This window comes from Ochlerotatus camptorhynchus, unplaced genomic scaffold (genome assembly GCF_037179485.1).
Source record: "Ochlerotatus camptorhynchus isolate MF236.1 unplaced genomic scaffold, CSIRO-AGI_Acam_v1.1 ptg000558l, whole genome shotgun sequence".
NCBI lineage: Eukaryota > Metazoa > Arthropoda > Insecta > Diptera > Culicidae > Ochlerotatus > Ochlerotatus camptorhynchus.
Genome location: NW_027041041.1, coordinates 265,952 through 283,952, shown reverse-complemented (window position 1 = coordinate 283,952; position 18,001 = coordinate 265,952). Strand labels below are relative to the sequence as shown.

The window sequence follows — 18,001 nt, the reverse complement described above, 5'->3', positions numbered from 1 at the left end:
CTTTATCAATTTTCAATAGGTTACTAAAGAAAACTTCAAAAATGTCCAACTGCTGCTATGGTGATCAAAATTAAAAATCAAAAGAACTTTCCCTAACACAGATTTCAAAATCTAATGCCATCCGTTCTCTCCGAACGGTGCTCATTCAATCACCGTGTGTGGTGGTGTCCGGTCCGTCGTCATCAGCAGCAGTGCTTTATGCGTGTGGCAATGAACATTGTTCTCCATTACACAGCGAAAGGCTGCCCGCAAGCAGTGACTTGTAGCCCACATGAGCGTCTATTCACCAAAGAAGGAGGAAGAAGCCGCACCGCTGCCGATCGCATTCAGTAGCTCTTTATGAGTCGCTGTGGGCCATCTATGCCAAGCGCGTCATTCTCGTTCCAAACAACATACAGCTCGCCAGCCTCATCCGTGTTGAACACTCTAATAGTTCAGCATTACTCAACCATCTCGACAAAACCGTTCTTTTCAGAACTGCCAGAATTGTTGTTTAAGAGTTAATTTTCATTGAACTTTCGCTCGCCTTGTTGCCAGCCGGGGGCTCTTTGATAATGTACCCAACAACCAAACGATTGTGGTCAAATGCGTAACAGTATTGAAGTAGTACATACAAATTCTCTCAATAACCGAATATCACATGACCTTGTCAATTAACGAGAAACACTTCAAATTAAGGTAAGGTTTCCTTAAAGACGCTAGAAAAAACAAACAAATCACAAATTTATATGATTGATCGCGAATATTTCACGATTGGAAACTTTTCGTAAGAAATTCCTCCAGTAATTTTTCGTTTTTTTTTTAATTATCTATTGAATAAACCAAAAATTCCGTGCGTAACTCGAAAATGTGTAATTTTGTCATAATAAAACGATGCGTTTCCGTGATGGAAAAAAGCGGTTTCCCTAACACAGTCGCCAAATATTTATACCGAGAAAGTAATCCTACGTCATATCCACGTATTAGATACAACCTCTTACTTTCTTGCATGTGTTAGCTCATAAGCTACAGTACAATGTGTGAATATTTGCACTCATTGTTCTCAAAACAAAAGAAGCGCTCCTAGCAAATCCATTTTTTCTGCCAGCATTCGTGCAACGTAGTAAAGCCTAGAAAAATCAATACCATTTAAATGCGTTAGGACGGAATTGAAACTCGTAGAACGAATTGGGAATCAAGAAGCAGTATTGCCGGCGCCGGTGGTAGTGGTGAGCGTGACTGCTTTATCACCCCAATGTGTCTGGGTTCAATTCTAGCCGAGGTCGGTGGGATTTTTCTGAGGCATAAAAATCTCTGGTCAGGTCTTCCTTCGCATGTGTGTTGAATGGGTGCGATACACTACGCAGGTATGGAAGCTGCCTTCCTGCACATTTGATTGCCGTCAATGGATGGCAATCGATGTCCGTCGGTGATTGGCATTTGATTGCGGAACAGAAACCAACGTTAAATAAAAGAATGAAGAAGAAGAAGAAGCAGTGTTGGATATCTATCAATTTCTCAATAATTTGTGAATCTTTATCAAATCCAACGGTACGTATTGAAAGGTAAATAAAGTGGAAAGACATCTACACAAGAATCACTCCATTTTTGGGTTCATATCCATTATAAAAAGAGAGGTTAAGTGCGGGTTGTGCTTAGTAGAATGGAAATTAGATATGAAACCCTATATGGAATCAGGGCTGGAAAGCGCCTCACTCGACAAAAAGTGTGTGGTTCTCCTATTTGCTTCGCACACTCTTTTCCAACTTATCTTTGAGAAAGCGATCCACATAATGAGCGGTGCACTCCGTGTGGTGCAGGGAGCGAATAAAATACAACAACGTCTTCTTTGAGTTCTTTGCCGTCTTTGCCGCATAGCAGATGAAGAAGTGCAAAACGAATATTGTCTTTATGCTGGGTTTTTTATTTAGGGTAGATAACTACTTAGGCATAATGGCCCATATTGGGCCTATCGAGCAGAAAACATCAAATTTCAGCGTAAATGAATCGATGATGATATGGTAAGATATTTTAGTTCAAAGGCAACCAATGAATGTTTACACCAATTTTTCTCAAAAACAAAAGAAGCGCTCTGACCGAATCCATTTTTCCATTCCATTTTTAACTTCATCCGTACGTCAAAGTAAAGTCAATGGTGTTTCAATGCGTTAGAACGGAGTCAGAATTTGTACACCGAGTTTGGAGTCAAGAAAAGGTGATAGATTATTATCAATATCTCGACAGTTTGAGATTCTTAATCAAATCTATTGTTATGTATGGAAAGGTAAATAAATTTGGAAGACAACTGTAGTGGAAAAAATCCATTTTATGTAAAAATATGTTTTAAAAAGTGAGGCAAATTGCGAGCTATGCTTAGTAGGCCCAAATTTAGATGCAAGTCCTACAACCACACACTTTGTGGCGCCCTTTGCGTCGGATCCGTCGGAGCGATGGCAACACATTGAGTTTTTGTTATTTCTGGATGTGTGCCTTTCTTCTCTTCTCCGCTGCATTACACTTAAGCAGGGTAAAAGGTTAGCAAACTTTGCATGGTTAATCTGAAAAAGGTAAAAAATTAATGAGATTTTGACGAAGATTTATGTGAAAATCAATTCGTTCAGTAACGATATCAAAAATATATCAGATAATATGGGGTGATAGGGACATGGTTTAGTTTTCAAATGACAGTGACATACTCACTTGTTGTGCGTCATAAATAAAATGTCATACAGCCTTTTTTATCACATGACTCACTTAAGTACATATCTTGCACACCTCCAGCGTGACTGCTTGCCTTTGCCTTGACCTGGGCCCAGGTCACATAAAAGAGGAAGAAGTCGACTTTCTTGGTTTCTTTCTTGAGACTCCGTCACTATGAGCCCTGGATGTGAGTAAGCGCTCACTAATCGTAAAATCGAATATTGTGACGCTCTGAAATCAATATTGACAGGCTTTATGCGTCAGGCACATGCATACTTTACAAACTCTTCTTGCAATTCACAAGTATAACACATCATTAAAACATTTGATGATTTCATAATTCCGAAAAACATTTTTTATAGCAAATGAGTGGAAGCAACCCTAGTAAAAATATGATTAGTAAAGTAAAAACCCTAAATGGGAGTAACCATCAAACATGCTGTTGCTGGTCGACTGGTACAGCCGCAAAACCTTTACATTACTGCTCTCTCTGAGATAGCTAAGTTGGCTTATAGTGCCTATAAATAGAGTGACGACATTTCAAAATTGGAATCATCTGTCAACGACTTGGAATATGTCATCCCGCATAAACAAAAACCATAAGAAGCACCTAACCACCAATTCGGGATATCATCCCAACGTTATGTGGTAGTGTCGTACCATATATGATATCGTTAGTGTATTTTACCCGTTTATTAGGGATTCCAATCGAGCAAAAGACCAAATGGCTAATTTGACGTTACTCTATTTATAGGCACTCTAGCTATGACAGCGAACAATAAATAGGTAAAAACAGAGTTGCAAACAAACACCATCGACTGGGATGTATACATCCATTTTTTTTTCATTCCTTAATGCACGGAATACCGGACAGTCTTTTAATCCAGACATTTATTAATGAAATAATACATCAATAATAATTAACTAAATAACATATTCACTTGACAACATAATAATTATGATATATTAACATGGACGTTACTATAGGATCATCAAAAAAATTACTTTGCATATGGGTCATATTTAGACTTACCTTCTAAAAGTGTCCCTAATTATAGACTAAGTGTCTGAATTTCGGTGACTTACGGTAGTCACATTACACTCAAAAAATTACAAACGTCATCATCATGTATCTCACACTTAATTTCGCGCTTATTGTGAAACACATCCAATTTATATGTGAATCTTATGCTATGAATCATGCCTGAATACTATAGATTTGAATTGTGACACACTTGGATTCTATGCGCCTCATATGGTGATATCAATAGCTTTGCAAATCATAATTCAATATTCTACAATATTCTACTTTAACGACTTCTACTTTACCGACTCTAAACATGAATCGACAAATATATAAACAAAACTGCCAGAGGCCAGAGCTTTTACATATCTTATTAATGGGTCTGATTTGGGATTCGATCATGGACTGTTGGGGTGTGCTGCTGCCGGAGTCTTCGTTCGATCTCACTGTGCCACGGTTGTTCTCATATATGAGGCAGGTTGATAGGATAAAGTAACAAGTCTTGTTTTCGATGTTTACCTTTCTGAGCAAGCAATTCACATCGCATTGAAATGCAAAACACTTTAAATTAGTCTGTTTTGAACAGTAGTGTGATTCAATGTGCAATACACTTGAATAGATTTTAGCAGGCCTGGGTTGAATCCCAGTCGGCGCCGCCGGGATGTTCTGAGGTATAACATCTCTGATCACGCCTTCCTTCGGAAGGGAAGTAAAGCAGTTGGTCCCCGGTTCATGAGTTGATGGGTCGATACGTAGGGTCCAGGTGTGGGAGCTGCCTCCCTGGCGTCGGTAGCATTGGTGCTCAGCACGGAAAACAAGATCGACGGAAAACAAATCAAGGAAAAAAAAGAAGTTTGAAACACTATAAATTAACGTGTATAACACATTGAACCAAGGTGAAATATACTTAAAGTCAATGTAATTGTGCATTTAAAAAATCACTTCGATCAAACGTGTGGAATTTTTTTAGTGTAACATTGGGTCATTCGTGACTTGTCCGGGGATGAGACTTTGACTAAAGTATGGATACTAACCACTATGCCGGGGTTGTACCCATATCCATATCAGTTGTTATTTCACAAATCCATTCTCGGTAGCTTCGGCTCACTTTCCTTAAAAAAAAGCTTTCTAGAATTATGGAATCATTGGATACTGATATTTTGTACTAGTAAGTTATAATAAAAGGATGAAAAGTATGTATTTGATACATGAAACTTGTCTATTTCACTTTCAGATACTCATAATCAACAATTCAGTGTCAATATTTCAAAGGGGCGTAATTGCATTTGTAAACAATGGAATATTTTTTTTTATTTTATTTGTAATAAAAGGATGAAAAGTATGTATTTGATACATGAAACTTGTCTATTTCACTTTCAGATACTCATAATCAACAATTCAGTGTCAATATTTCAAAGGGGCGTAATTGCATTTGTAAACAATGGCCTTAGCCCTCGATTTCTATCGAATAAAAGTTCACTCATGAACATTAATGTCACCAGCAGGTAGATGAATGATTCCTCTACCAACTAGCATAGTAAAATTTAAAGGGGTAAACTTTTGTTCGCGAGAAATCGACGGTTAAAGCCACTGTTTACAAAATCAATTACGCCCCTTTGAAATGTTGGCACTGAATTGTATAATTCGTGAGCTCTCACTCTGAGTTTCTGAGTATCTACACTTATAAAATTCGACACATTTTTATTGGAGAATTTCCATGTAAAATTCCACATGATTTTCATGTGTCCACACATAAACAGAATCCACTCAGAAGTACACATGAAATGTATGAGTCAAATGAATAATGGTTACTCATGAATTTTATGTGTACACATAAGAACTATGTGTCCGACACATACATATCATTTGTTTATCACATTGCAAAAAGTCATGTGTGGGACACATAAAAATAATCATTGAATTTTTCTTAGTATAAATTAGTTATCTATGGATGACTATGCATAAATTTTAAGATAAATTAAAATTCATCATTACATGAAAACTGCTGTACATTCAAACCTGGAATTTATTTGGAAAATTACCATTAAGGTGCACAAAACAAGGTTTTCAGCAAGTTTTTACACTCTTCTTATGAGTAAGAAGGATAAATAAAGCGGATGATGGCACGCATTCACGCTCGCAGAACAATACGTTGATGCTGACATACGTAAAAGTGAATTTGCATATCTACATATTTTGAACGGTAAGCGTTTTCGGCCTGCTCGGGTACTCAATCCCACCGGCGACCGCAGCAATTCGATCGACTTTGAAAAGGTTTTACACTTAATGGAAAAGATCTCGTTGGCACGAAGCATGAAGAAACGTGTGCGCATTCAACTTTCAGAACCATTTGTCAGTTTGTCAGGTTGATAGGATAATTTACGTTCAGTTGCATTGTATCACAGGACCTTTATCTTAAATCGCGCCAATAATTACTGTCGTTTCTACGGCTGCTTCCGATGAAAAACGTGGCCACTGTAGCTAACGCGAAATTGAATTTTCTTCTTCATCCGCGGTCAACCACTCGCTCAGATCACTGCCGCTCATCGGCACACAATTCCTTTTTGAGAGACACTGGACGGAAAGGCGCGATGCTCTATTCATAGTGCGACAAACGGGTCCGACGAAAGAGAACTGAGAGAAAATTATTTAGCAAATAGTTTCATAGTGACAGGCAGGCTTTCCACAAATCTACCAGTGTTTTCTTCTCTCAAGTTGACTACCCAGTGTCGCCAAGTGTCATTCTCTAGAGTGACTCATGAAAGTTTGACTCCTACCGGTATTGTAGCCGAACCTCGAGAAGAAGTCAATAGCTGCAGTTTTTTAATTCGAACCACCCTACCGCACAAGTAGCAGCTGCCGTGATTACAGCGTACCCAACATACGTACATGCAGCGACTTGAGGTCAGATACACATGCTTGGGCACCGCTCACTGCTGCACGGACCAGCAGCGGAAAGACCGGGAGTTGGTCGGGATTTATTTCCCAGTGACTTTTTGTGGTGACACTTATCGCATACCGGCAGCATTAAAATGGGACATAAATTGTTCGATATTTTCTACTGTTAGGAAATTACCAACTGCGGAAATAATAGCCTTTACCGACATTCTTTTAGCTATCAACTCACAATCATGGTAGACATTTTTCTATTGAGAACCTGATCTCGAAAATAAATTGGAACAAACCGTTCCCGTTGGCGTTGCGTGCTCATGTACATTTTGAAATTCGGGAAGCTCAAGCTTTCTTCTTCTTCACTAGAATTTCACTCCTATGTCCTCAATGCACTGTGCTTTTAGCACTTTTGCAGAGCTGTTGAAAGCTTTCTAAGAGTATAACATTGTTGCATTCGTGTATTGTTGCGGGACACTGACAAAGTAAAAATTGGTAATGGTCGCAGTAATGAATATACCCAGCACGGAATGAAAAAAATATCGATCTAAAGTTGTTTTAAAGGTTACTTTAATGGTTTACCGTCTTGACGAGTTTATGCTATTCTAGCGTTTTAAGACAATTTTGGTGTTTTTCAGGTTTTGGCATTCTACGGTTGGCGTTTAATAAGGTCCTTTTTGGTCTGTGTTACTATTCGTTTCTCATCATATTGTCAAGATATAATTTGTTTTGTATTTGATTAAGTAGTTTAAAATTGAACTTTTGAAACTTTTCCCTTAACAAACGATCCACTACCACTTAAAATGTAAAATTTTGTGGAAGTGATAAAATATGCACATTTTAACTGTTCCTAAACATCCTATCAGAGCGGTGCTGGTGCGAGATTGCCTTTCACCCCAAAGGGCCTGAGTTCGCCGCCGGGATTTTCTGAGGCATACAATCTCTGATCACGACTTCCTTCGGAAAGGAAGTAAAGCCGTTGGTCCCCGGTCCATGAGTTGATTTTTCGATAGGTAGGGTCCAGGTGTGGGAGCTGCCTCTTTGGCACCGATAGCATTGGCACTCAGTACGAAACACAAGATCGACGGGAAACAAATCAAGGAAAAAAGACCTTATTTGTGGTTTTACATTGAAAAACATTGATTATATTCGTGCTTTTTATATAACAAATAAAAAAATTCGGCGATGTTTTTTTTTTCCATTCTGAGCTACAGTTTTTCAAAAATATTAAGGTACGATAGAACGGTCATTGATGAAGAGTGAGATTAAAATAGGCCTCTACACGTCGTCCCCTTTCCAGAAATACCCATATTGTAGAGTATTTGACAGTTTTTCTTGAACCGATGGTCGCCATCTTAAATTTTAGAATGGCGTCCGAAATTTATTTCTGACCTCTACACATCATCGGTTTTCCGGTTTCTGTCCTCATATTGCACAGCAACATCTTATGTGGACAAGTTTTCCACACAGAATATATTAATGCATGTGCACACTAGCGCCACGTAGTAAGAGAGTTCTGAAATAATACGACGACCATCCGAAAGGACTTGATCACCTAAACAACTTTGCTGAAGACAGCAACTTTCTATATGGCCAGGTTCTCGAGATACAGTTTACATAGGAAGTTTATATGCACACTAGCGCTACGTAGTGAGAGAGTTCTGAACTAATATGAACACCATACAAAAGGACATAATCACCTGAACAACTTTGCTGAAGACAGTAACCTTCTATATGGCCAGGATTTTGGGATACAGAAGGTCATGTGCACACTAGCGCTGTGTAATGAGAGTTCTGAACTAATAAGAAACCATCCGAAAGGACTTTTCCACTTGAACAACTTTGCTGAATACAGTAACTTTCTATATGGCCAGGATCACGAAATATTCTATGTTGGACCTAAGATCCATATATTATAGCGCCCGTCATAAGTAACATAAAAGTGAAGCGCCTCTAGCGGCGTAGTTCCCAATTAAACCTGAATCCAATGACACAGGCTTGTTGGTCTACAACAACTTTTTATTTGTTTATTTGTTATGTTTGCATCAACAGACTAGAAATAGTCCCAATGATGTGTTGTAAAAAAAAAGTACAGATTATACAGAATACATATACTACAGTTACTACAGTTACACATCAAAATAACTAGGAAAGCATTGTCAAGTTATTTAAAAATTTATAAGTCTTAAATTTTACACTTAGCTGTTGGGCATCAAGTGCCTTCGGTCAGCAAAAAAGGCAGAGAATCTTCGGCGAAGCATATTCCGTGTCAAGTGGAAATCGAACATCGACGCTGCTCGGTTGAACACTCGCTGCAAGCCGTACATAGCGCTCCCTAAGCTATAATTAGTTCGAAGAAGTGGAAGTCTCAGCATAAGACTGTTGCGTAGTGATCTATACTTCCTTGCAGAGTATCGACGACGGTTAAGGCTCTGAAAACATCTCTTCGGATACGTAAGGGCTCGACATTGATCAATTGGCAGCGATTCTCGTAGCTTGGAAGACGAAGTGGGTATCTCCAAGGCAGCTTACGGAGCGCGAAGCAAATTGCACAGATTCAATTCACTCGGCCCCATTATTGTAGTTTGGGCTCCAGACTGCAGAGCAGTATTCCAACGTAGATCGTACGAGAGAACAATAGAGGGATTTCAAGCAGTAAATGTCTGTGAAGTTCTTAGTAATCTTGAAGACAAAGCCAAGAGTTCTGGACTCTTTGTCGACGACGTACGATATATGGTGTGAGTATGTCAGCTTTGAGTCTAGAAAAACGCCTAAGTCTTTCACGCAATGCACCCGTTCGATAGTCGTGCCTAGTAGTTTGTTGTTGAAAATAATCGGTTGTTTCTTGCGTGAGAAAGTAATAACTGTACACTTAGCTGGGTTGACCACCAGTCGGTTTTTAGACTACACCAGTCAGCAAAGATGTCAATCTGATTGTAGAGAGAACGGCAGTCGGCGAGTGAGCGGATGCGCAGAAAAACTTTCAGATCGTCTGCAAACGATAATCGTGGCTCTGTGATAACATGGTGAACGTCGTCGAAGTAAAGGAGAAATACCAATGGTCCCAGATGGCTACCCTGAGGTATACTAGACTTTGCGCAGAAGCTTGCTGAGCGACAAGTACCCAAAGTTACTGTCAATTGGCGCTCCGTGAGGTATGAACGAAACCATCTCAAAATATTTCCACCGATCCCTAGCCTATCAAGCTTAGCGATCGCAATTTTGTAGTTCAGCTTATCGAAGGCTGCCGTAAGATCTATGTAGATAACGTCCGTTTGGGTCCGAGCAATCAAACTGTCTGTGATGTAAGACGTTAGGCACAGCAGGTTCGTAATTGTGGAACGCCCAGTTATGAATCCGTGTTGATCTGTACTTAGATTTTGCTTGGAATGCGCATTTAGATACTTGTCCAAAACAGTATAGCTTTATATATTGAAATAAATTAGATAATCCACCACAGCCCCCATTCGTGGAAATCTCATAAACTGTGGGTATCCTTATTTGCAGTTCCTTATTCACGCCCCCGTTACCCCGGCAATAAAGCTTCCTGACTATATGTGTTTTCAGGCGCAACAATCGGGAGGGTGGGTAAGATCGACACCCTGTTGGGGTAAAAGCGGCACATCTTATAGGAGTTAAAATCGACACCACTTGGGGTAAAACCGATACACCTTATCGTGGTAAAATCGACTATAAATATCAAATGTCAATTTTTCGATCATAAACAAGAGGCATGTACAAAAAAATGTAGAAAACCCATCAATTTTGCATTAAACTTAAGACATATCCTGTTTCTGAAGCATATTGCTAATGTCTTTTTAACCACGAATGAACAAAGTTTTTGAGAGTCAATAATCTAAAAAATTATCAATCTTCGTACGGAATACACGAAATAATGATTTATGATGAACTATGCGCACATCAATTATTGAATTTTATAAAATGATACGTCTAAAACCAGTTAAAATCTGAGAGCGAAATCTTACTGGATCAATGCTTACCAAATGTATTTATTCTGACAGTTACAGGATAACGACAGTTATAAGGTAATTCGGAACATAAGAAACGACAAGTGTGCAACCCCTATGCTAAATTAAATTATTAAAAGTTTGCTAAAAACAACTAATAATCTGCAAATTCGAAAGGGTGTCGGAAATACCCAAAGGGTCGGTTTTTCCCGGATTTCCCCTACATCATTTATTTCGGAATTGATCCCCTTTATTAAACACAAGAAACATGAGCGAAGTTTTCCAGCTTGCGGGAAACCTACGATCTCGTAAGGATATGTTGAAAAGTATCATAAGAGGGAAAATCAACTCTTCACCGCATTTTTTAAAGATGCATGAGGGTATGCCATCTGGACTGCACACAGATAATTTCAATTTGTTTATTGCGGAGTGTAGGGTAGGATGGTGCAAAACGCACCGTTTAAGCAAATTCGTCAATTGCTGGCGTATGGAAGCTAAAATCAAGGAGAAAGTAATGGTGTATGGTTCATTACCATAGTTGGTTGGAAATGCTATCTACCGTGAAGCTTTAGTGTGATAGTTTATTAGCTAGATAATGATCTTAGAAGAGGGTAGGTATATGGTGCCGTTAGAGTGCGGCAGTATGAAAATTGTATAGAAGTTGAAAATGAGCGAAGGGCCTTTAATGCGACAGTGCAAGTCAAACGCACACTCTTTGCCTACTCGTACGATGTACGCGAAGATTTGAACTATGTCTTCAAATCTACAGGCAAAAAGTGTGCTCCTGACTTTTCTCAAATACTGCCTGCGGCTGTGGAATAGTTCTAGCGTTGTTTCATCACTACATTAAGCCCTACGTTGCCGAAAGCATTTCCAGTCGATGGTGTGTTATAATGCAATTGTTCTTTACCCAACTATTGTGTTGCTCCTCTCGTCATGATACGTACACTCATAAAATAAATAACATAACCAGTGGAAAATATCCATGTGAATTTCACATAACTTTCATGTGATCCCATAATTGGAAATTGCACCACTAAATCACATGAACGTTATGTGTCCAATGAAATCTATATGATTTCTCATATAGAATTTCTTATGCTATGTGATATTCAGGTATAAATCATTGTTTTTGTTTTTGGAAAAATACTATGTGCGTTCCTAATAGAAACTAAGTGAAAACTTTTTTCAGTGTAGTCATCTCAGAGAGAACGCAGTAGGGTGGTTGTTGTGTGCTGTACCATCATCAGCATTGTTGACGGCTACTCCCGGCTAGATGTAATGATCTCATGTTTTACTTGTAAGTTACAAGTAGATGTTGCAAAGTATTTGTATGACACATACAGTAATCATAAAACCACTAATTTAGTCTCTCAGCGAAATTGACAGGTTGTATGTGTCAAACACATACTTTGCGACCTTTACATACTTCTTGTACTTTACAAGAAAATCATGTGTCAGTTTGCTTTCAGCTGTAGCTTAAGCCGCACTTGTTTCTCTCGGTGTCGGTCGTGCTATCGACAGTTGTTTACTCGATCACGGCATTCTTGTGGTGCGCTTTGTTCATTGCCTGCAGATCGGTCAGTGCACTTCCCAACAAACAACCGCCTATTGAAGAAACGGCTTCTTGATCATTTTATTCAACTGCATGCTTAATACCTAATACTTTTTTTTTCCTTTGTTTGCTTTCCGTCGATCTTGTTTTCCGTGCTGAGCACCAATGCTACCGACGCCAGCTCCCACACCTGGAAACTACCTATCGAACCATCAACTCATGAACCTGCACACTTAGAAAAAATCATGTAAATTTAGGTGCTCTGAGACTGACATATACGAGCGTCAATTATGACATAAAATTGAGTCATAATAGACGCGAAATTCAGCTAAATCAAATGTACTTTTCGTCGAGTAATGAACTTTTCAGTCTCGAAGCACTTAATTTTACATGACATTTTTGTTTACGTCTCATCCATTATGTCAAAGATGGATTCCGTCACGTGTAAAATTAGGTATTTCTAAGTGTATGCACAGTTCGAAAAAGTAGTGTAAATTTCTGTTCAATATGATGCACATAAATGGAGCGTCACATATCATAAACGTTTACATTATATATTATGTAAAGTTCTGACACATTTCATGCAATGTAGCAAATATTGTATACAAAAACCCATCTTTGTAAACAACATTGTTTGCAAGTTGCTCAGTTGCGTGAAATGAAATACAAGTCTACATGAATGAATGTTTACATCACAATTCAAATTCAGAATTTTTATCTGTGTGGGAAAAACGGATTTACTTCCCTTCCGAAGAAAGGCGTGATCAGAGAATTTTGTAATCTCGTGAAGATTTTATACGAAAAAAATCATTGTCAAAAACTTGCTTGTACACAGCAAAAAATAAGGAATTTTACATGACGTGTAAATCACAAACATTTTAAATTTACATCGCTTTAAACTACGTTTTAATTTAATTTTACATTAAAAATCATGCACATCATAGGAGCATGATAAAACTCATAAATTTACACGTTTATTCGATTAATTTTCTCTTGCAATGTATTGTTCTCTCTCCATGCGATGTAAAAACTTATTGAAAAACATCGAATTTTCAACGATAAAACATATAAATTTACATGCTCGTGTAAATTTATATCAACAAACATTGAGAAAGCAAATATGGCGGACGGACCGATTATTCGATCAGTTTTTTCTCCGCTCGGTTTGTTTTGTTTTGTGCGCTCAGTTTTGGTTATGTGGAACGATTTATCGTGCATACGCGCGTCCACAAATAGAAAATATATGACAGACATAATATTAATTAAAGCGTTTTATACAGAGAGCACTTTTAGTTCGTGCAGAAAATCAAAAATTTGGATATTGAAAAATAGAAAAACATTCAAAAATGCGCTCGTGGTTCTTTTTTTCTCCTGACTGATCGTTTTGATGCAGCGGTGGAAGTTTAGGGTGTACTGTGCCGTAAAGGCGGGTTTTTCCGCGTACTTGACAATCAGTTCGATTTCATGCAAATTCGTTCAAAAAGCCAAATGCGTATAATTCTAAATGTCCTGTAGAATTACAAATTGAGCCCATCTAAAGCCATCCATGTAAAATTCAAGTGATGTAAATTTCAAGTGGTGTAAATTTAAAAACCAATTTAATTTTACATGCATATGCATGCTCTTTTTATGTGCATGGAAATTCGTGTAAAATTAAAAATAATTTTAACTGTATACGCTACAGTTGTTTGTAATAACCGCCATTACATTTGTTGTTAGAAAAAATGCAGTGGATCGAACTCTTACATTTGATGTCTATTACATTTGTTTTGCGTGTATATTTAATGCATTTGCTGCTTGGTATGGGTGTTGTGTCTATTTCGTACACAGCAAAAAAATAATTTTGATATCACTTCAAAGTGGATGCACTACAATCATGTCGAAAATTTCATGTAATTTTTATGACCACATAAATAAACAAATGCAGTAAAAGCAGCGTAATGTCAGTTCATGCATTGTATTAATGATAATTTTGTCCTTTTTAGCAAGTAGTATTACACAATATTTTCGACATGATTGTAGTGCATCCACTTTGACGTGATATCAAAATTATTTTTTTGCTGTGTATCTAGGATGCTCTGTTGACGGAAATTATTGAAAAGAAATAAGACCATAACACGAACATAAGATCAACCAACATTTACTCACCTATCCAACACATACCTGTAGTCGTTGTGAGCTTACAATTTTTTTTCTCATTTCAGACGGAGGCAGCATGGAGTTACAAATCGTAGAAAATAGGTAATTATCCATCTGGTACCCAGTAGTTCCTCAACCATCCACATAACAAACAATACTTGTGTTACGTAGCCCCTTAACCAGCCACGTTGAGCGTCATAAACTGCCCGAAATTGTTCATAATTTGGATCGCGCAGCTGATTTGCATCTTTCTCTGGCTAAAAACAAACTGAACTGACCCGTTCGCGCGCGCCTTTTACCCATCATGTGAGACATGTGTTGTTATGAGAGACACTCAGCTACTAAACGATACGTTGGTTGTTTTCTTCTCTCTTTCCCCCAGGCAGTGACGAGCTTCCTGGCTGGGTGGTTAGTGATCGAAAAATCGACAGCAAATCCGGTAATTATACATGGTCAGAAAGCTTTTTTTTTTCTGCCCTGGGGTGCATTTCCCACGAATCATGATTTTCCACCTCACTCTCTCGGTAATGCGACCAAGTGAGCCAACGTTTCAGCATATGGTTTAACGCTGCAGTAACTCCTCCATATATGCGTTGGTTAATACCGTCCACCCACCGCTGTTTCTGGGCTGTCCTGCAACCAATTACGCTTTTGTATGTGATTAGTGTCAGCCATAAAATAGTTATCTACAGAAAATCAGCTCAATTGGTTGAAGGACAGCTGAGAAATAGCGGTGGGTGGACAGTACCACCCATCGCATATATGGAGGGGTTACTGTAGTTGCAATGTGTGTATACTTCGATGGACATCTTGAATTGATGTGAATGTTTGATTAACGCCATTTTTTATTAATTCCAGCATACCAAAATGCTACGATACAGGTCAACGTCAATCTGAAGATAGAAGACAATTTCACTTTCATCGTATCCAAGAAACTTTCGAGTCCCGTGTAGTGTCTGCCACATGAAGCCAACACCGAGCCAGATGGTAATAAATTCAATAATGGACGTTATAATTTGTTTGCTAACAATGTGCTGAACAAAGCCATTTTTCTTTTTGCTGCAGTCATCGTCCACAGTCGAACCGCAGCCAGCAGTAATAAAAGCACCGAAACGATGCGAATCGTGAGATGGGGTGTTTTTCATTGTGGACGTTGCTTTCATCTAAGAATACAGTTATCCCCTTGTTAGCGTGGTTTCCAATTATGTTGATATAAAGAAATTCGAAGTGTACGAAAATCATGGCATTGGTAGTGGTTGTACCTCTAACTCTGTGATATGACCAATCATCGTACATAGATTACTTCATGAATCTGCCTTTAAAAAAGTAAGTAATTTACTAAGAAGATATTGCGCATGAAGTCAATCAGCTCAAATCCAGTGGTATCAATTAATGGCACTAGTTGGATGAATACTGTACATATGCATCAAAAATCAAACATAGCAAATAGCATAAAAAATAGGATCAATGAAACCGTATATGAGAGTGTTGTCGCTTTTCTGTGCCATCAACGACGATCTGTTCACTTTCATGAAATAGTGCAAGGAGATCAATATGCGATAACCAAAAACAACAACATTGATATATAATTTGACTGATTAAATTTAATTATAATTGCATAAATAATACAAAATTGCACCCAGCTAGACATTTTTCGAAGTGGTGGGCATTTAGTGAACTTGTATCTGCTACCTTGTAACCGGGTCAGTAGACTGGCATAATGTTCCCTATGATTTCGATAAACTACTGTAAACAGAGATAAAATAATGGAAAGATTATCTTGTTAGATTTGAAAGTAGGTTGTAATCGTTTTTCGTCGACCCTTTCACCAAGATCAATGGATATTAGGGGGCCAACCATTTGTAAGATGTTTATTGCATCAAAAAAAGACCCTGTGCACAACTTGGGCTAATCTTCGGCTCAATCGGACATAGTTTAGGAGGGGTTGTGCTTTATTGTTAAAATTTTAGTTTTTTGTTATATCAAAAAATCATACATATTTCATACATAAATCATGAAATTTCGGATTTCAGATTTTGTTATGCCAAATGACTGAAAAATTAATTAAACGTCGCGATCTGATGTAATCTAAAAAAATGTTTATCCTGGTTCGCCTCTGGAGTGAGACCCGAAACCATACAATTAAAATAAATTAACAATAAAATACAAAAGGACATTTTATTGTTGACAATTACCCTATAGGCTCTTTTTATGCACCATCAATGTAGAGTGCGCTAGCCGATCCAATCCATTTGTTTACATCATAATGATGATTTTCAAAACTCAAAATAATGTACATTTTATTGCACAACTTGCCAATTTCCATCGGGAATGGTCTTATTTTTCGATTATCTACAGATCTGAACTGATTTACAGCTGAAATAATCACACATTAAAAATCCGGAATATCATAACCGCTGGGACAATTTTATAAATCTAAATTTTTCTCATAAAAAATATATGGAAGCACCAGTCGGATCTCTGCAAACCCAATACAGAAAACAAAATATTCCACGTGGATAATGATTTCAAGCACCTGCGGTGGATAAATTAATCAGGAAAGGTGAAAATATTGTCCTCTTCCTATGCTTCACGGTGAAAATTTACACCCTCATCACTCTTTTGAGGGTTCCCCTATTAACCGCCAGAGGCTGAAACGATCGCTTAGTTTCTTTTGGATTCACCTATAGGCAAATTCAATAGAAACTAAGCGATCGTTTCAGCCTTTGGTGGTGAATAGGGGAACCCTCAAAAGAGTGATGAAGGCTAAAATTTTCACCGTGAAGCATTGGCAAATCAATGTTGGCCACCGTTGAGAATAGAAGAACTACAAAAGTGATGATGATTTCAAAATTTAGCACGGTGAGGTATACGAGTGCAATCTTAAAATGCATTTATTTTGCGAACACACCATTTTAATAAAATTTCGTTAATGCTACGGTCGTCGAAAACATAAGGGCTACTTAGAAGGCATATATGGGCCTATTCTGCGCGGCGTGTGAGGTGAGGTGACAGTGAAGTGATGGTGAAGTGACAATTGTCACCTCGTGTGAGGTGACTCTCCATTTGAAAATCTTATTTCTTTTCAGATTTTTAGTTGTATAAGCAGATTTCTACTAGATTTTTAAAAAATGCTCCAATTGCAAAATAAAAGCATTTTAAGATTGCACTCGTATACCTCTCCGTGGAAAATTTTCCAATCATCATCACTTTTGCAGTCCTTCTATTCTCAACGGTGGCCAACTTTGATTTTCCAATTGGCGATCTAACGATGACATAAATCGCCGCTTGTGGCAAATAGGAGAACTAGAAAAATGATGATGGTTTCATAGTTTTGCACGGCGAGATATGGGAGAATAATTTTAAAATGCTTTTATTTTACGAATAAAGCTAAAACCTGTAGATCTAAACGAAAACTAAGAAAAATAATCATATTTTTTGAATAATACGTCTATTGGGAAGCTTTTCAGGGTTTTTCCCCCGTACCAGCAATATAAAAATTAACATTTTTTTTTTCGGATATTTAATAAACCCTAATAAAAATGGTATGGTTAATTTGCTTAACGACGTGTTCGGGGAATCATCCAAACTATTTGTGGAATAGTTCAATCATTTGGATGATCGTTCGTTTATGGTAATTTTTTATTAGGGAATCCTTTGATGATTTCTCTTCCATACCTCACCGTGCAAAACTTTGACCACCAATAGGAAGGAAAATTATTTTTATTTTTCCCGATTGATTAATCC

The 18,001-nt window shown here is 37.9% G+C and overlaps 1 protein-coding gene across 1 annotated transcript in view; it reads left to right on the top strand.

Annotated features, from left to right (window-relative positions):
- Fbxl7 (F-box and leucine-rich repeat protein 7) overlaps window positions 1-18,001 on the top strand; it is a 150,563-nt gene that overhangs the window by 59,696 nt on the left and 72,866 nt on the right. Inside the window, exon 2 of the mRNA XM_065236627.1 lies at window positions 14,320-14,356. The gene's annotated coding sequence lies outside the window, so the exon portion shown is untranslated. The remainder of the gene's footprint in view (window positions 1-14,319; window positions 14,357-18,001) is intronic.